The 3,752-nt window shown below is 47.1% G+C and overlaps 1 long non-coding RNA gene across 1 annotated transcript; it reads right to left on the minus strand.

Annotated features, from left to right (window-relative positions):
- Positions 1-216: 216 nt before the first annotated feature.
- On the minus strand, positions 217-3,205 carry LOC147964994 (uncharacterized). The gene is made up of 3 exons (XR_015607284.1): positions 2,258-3,205; positions 1,795-2,179; positions 217-1,725 (listed from the first exon to the last, which is right to left on the minus strand). It is a non-coding gene; the product is annotated as an uncharacterized LOC147964994 (long non-coding RNA).
- Positions 3,206-3,752: the final 547 nt, after the last annotated feature.

The following is a 3,752-nucleotide window of genomic DNA, read 5'->3' on the forward strand; positions in this document are numbered from 1 at the left end:
TGCCATTATATGCACCTCTATGACTTAAGGTTTTTGCCAAGCTAGGTTGCCTCGCTCCTGTGTTTATGCCCAACATTCCCAATTGTTCGGCTAGGGCATCAAGGGAGCACCTTTGCGATTGTTACAACCGGGTAATCTAGACATGTACCTCAGACGAGTGAAGCCGAAAGCTTGTGTTCTTAAGAGAATAATTGGTCGGCAATCAAACGACAGATTGTTGCATTCTTGTAACTCTTCAAAAAAAAGCGGGGCAGTTCCCCGTAATACAGATCAAAGCCCAGACACGCATAATTAAAAGCATGCCAACCCAAGGAAAGGGACCCTTAATGGAGCTATTCTCCTTGGAATATGTTTTCTTACATATGTAATATAACATACCTCCCGAACTAATTTTTTTGTATGTTCGAGCACAATGACTGGGTTGCCTAGTTACCGGACATAATGAATGTTTCTTGCAGTCCGCGATAGTATCCGGAAACACTCCACCATTTTGGTTTGGAGGTTAAAGCCGAAAGCCTGCGATGACAATTTTTCCACATGTTCGGTCGAAGATAAAAGGTGATCATATAGTACATTAATACATTGAATCAAATGCATATTCCTTATCTATTCCATCTATAAGACTGTCTAACCTACAGTCTTCTTGCGAATATTGCGCAGCTACCATTACTTGGTCATACACCAAGTTCAACGGAATTTCTTTCCCGTCTGGTCCCTGCGGTCCCACTCAGGCCATATGATTCGGATCTAGCTTGGTAAAGCGTGTTTTCACCATCGCCCAGGCTTCTCGTGCGCCTTCATGGCAGGCGGACATCTTCCATAGCTGAAAGCGGCGCCGGGCACCTTTGAACAGGCTTGCCAAACCCTCCATACTTTCTGGAGGGGTATCGGATGGCCATAAAGCTTTGGCCATACTCTTCATGGCTTTCCGAGCCCACTCATGCACCATGGACAGCTCCTTAAGCACTTCGTCTCGAAATCCGAACACTTCTTTTTCCAGCCGACCAGTTAATAGACTTGCGGCAACAGAATTATGTCATTCCAAAATGTGGACTAAACATGAGTCTCTTTGATGGTTTTAAAAGTCATATCGAACATGCCGCCCTTCAACTTTTCATTTTCTTTTCGAGCGGCCGATAACTGAGCCTTTAAGCTCTCTATCTCTTCGGATTGTTTGTCTTCTTTCTCCTCGTGTTTCTTCTTCTCGGAAGTGCACATTGCGACCTTTTTCATTTCTGCTAGTTCGGCAGTGACGGCATTCAGCTGCTTCTAGTTTGTTTTCAGCTCCTGGGATAGCGCAGTGTTCTTCTCTTTGAGAACCTACAGGTCATATCGATCCTTAAATCGGTTGGCCTCACCGCTTCAAGTCTTGGGGGCTACTGGCATATGTCTATCAAAATTGCACAAACCCTTATGTGTATATCCTTTGAGAACAGTTGAGTAACTCCGGCAAGTCCGTCTCGAGCGGCTCGGATATATGCATCCACCGAGCTGAGTGCGGTAAATTCCTGCTCAGAAAAGGCTGGAGCGCGCATGGCCTCTTTCAGTCGGCGGTGATTCATTACACTCTCCACCTCGTAATTCATGACAGATACGTCATCCGAATCCTCATGAGGTGGCAGAACCGGCATTGCACCAGCCCTCATCCTAGTTGACAAGTCCGGCACCGGATTGGCTGACATTCGGCTAGCAGGGCGTTTTCCCACTATCTGTCGTGTTCTCCTCCTGAATCAAATATAGAAGGGAATTTTAACAATCCGAACTCTTACCCAAGCACGTATTAAACATACATACCTCTTTGAAGACTATGAGGGTTCTACGACGCTCCCGGCCTCCTTTCGTTTTGAACGATTACCCTGCGTAGGGGCCGCCCTCGAGGGGGTGCAGCCTGCCAAGCATCGATCCTATAAAGTACGGTTTAGTATAATGGATAAAGGTGCAAGTAGGGACTTCTTTTTGAGAAAGCTCTTTGAATACTTAAGATGGAGAAGGAATAGGGGCGGGGGTAGTCGGCTATGATATCCACTTCCGAGCCATCAAGGCTCGCCTGATAGAATAACCCATCATCGAACTCTATGTATATATCTGGATCCTCGCAGAAGCCAGGGTCTTCGTCGCGATTGTGATCCTCTAGCTGTGGGGCAGGACAGTGAACGTCCTCAATAATCTTCCGCCATGACTATTTTATGACAACAAAGAGCAATTTGATTAGCATGCCATGACAACAATAAAGCAACACTGGTAATCGAAATCTTACCCATTCAATGGGGTTGTACATGGAATAACCTTCTCGGCAGTTTAAGCAGAGGAAGTTTTCCTTTTCACCCTTATACAGATCGACCAAGATCATGGCCAGGCCGGGGTATCCAGACCCTTGCATCTGTAGAGAGATGCGTTGTCTTCTCCATTGTAGCACCATAAGGGAGTTATGCTGGACTGGAGAGGCTGGGCACATCTTTTTATTGAAATGGACATAACTTCAATTATCGAGAGCTCGACATGGCTAATAATCTGAACTTGCTGACCAATCTTTTTATTTCCGTGCTGTCCTCCTCCTTGGGACTTCGGGGACGCCTGTTGAGGCGTTTCTTTAGAGGTGCGCTGGAAAATTCAGGGAAGCCACACCGAACTAGGTCTGACAGTGGGACATCATCTATATAAAACCACTCTGAAGACCACTGTGGATATATCTCTTTGGGAGTTCCAACGGGGTAGCCTGATCCGGCTATATGCCATACTTTTGCACCACCCACTTCAAATATTGAACCTCCTCGATGGCGGGGGGCGAGGCAAAAGAACTTTCTCTATAGTTCGAAATGAGCCTCACAGCCCAGGAACAATTCGCAGAGGGCAACGAAACCTGATATGTGTAGAATCAAACCTGGGGTGAGGTTGTGCAGCTGGATGCCGTAAAATTCCAATAGACCCCTGAGAAAGGGATGGATCGGAAATCCTAAGCGCCGCAAAAGGAATGGAATGAAGCACACCCTCTCCTCCTTATTGGGGATGGGGAAATTTTTAGCCAGCACGTCGTTGCCAATCGAGGCCAATCCCGCTCGTATAGCGACTAGATCTGCGAGGGGAAGATATCCTTGCGTCTGGAGTCGACTCAACTGAAGATGAGGTGCCGAGCAGCTCTGCCAATCACCCTCTTGAGGGCCATGGGGGCATGAAGAAGAGCCTGGGGCGCTGGCCATGTTTTGAAGCTTTTTCGTGGCTAATCTTGGCATTTTTCTGCATGATGTGAACGACACTTGGGGGATCTGACCTCTTTATATAGGCTCCATCCCTGTGTGGCCAGGCATATTCTTTTTGATAAAAAATTGTGGACCGTTCGCATTCGCCCAACACATGGAAATCAAGGCGACAGGGAAGGAGTCATAAAGGCGGAACAAAGAAGCTAGGGCCGGACTATTATCCGCCCAGTATACATTGAAGAACCAACCTTGCAAAAGACGAAGACATAAGCCGAATACTGCATCGTCGTTTGAAGGACAGTTCGGGCGCTACTGAGGGAGTCCTGGATTAGGGGGTCCTCGGGTGTCCGGGCTATTTGATATGGGCCGGACTGGTGGGCAGTGAAGATACAAAACAGAAGGCTTTCCCTTGTGTCCAGGTAGGACTCTCCTATGTGTGGATGACAAGATTGATGTCCAGATATGTAATTTCCTTCTTTTATAAACCAACTTTGTAAAACCCTAGGCCCCTCCGGTGTGTATATAAACCAGAGGGTTTAGTCCATGGAGGCTATC

The sequence above is a fragment of the Triticum urartu genome, chromosome 6A (genome assembly GCF_056163025.1).
Source record: "Triticum urartu cultivar PI428250 chromosome 6A, HENAU_Tu73, whole genome shotgun sequence".
NCBI lineage: Eukaryota > Viridiplantae > Streptophyta > Magnoliopsida > Poales > Poaceae > Triticum > Triticum urartu.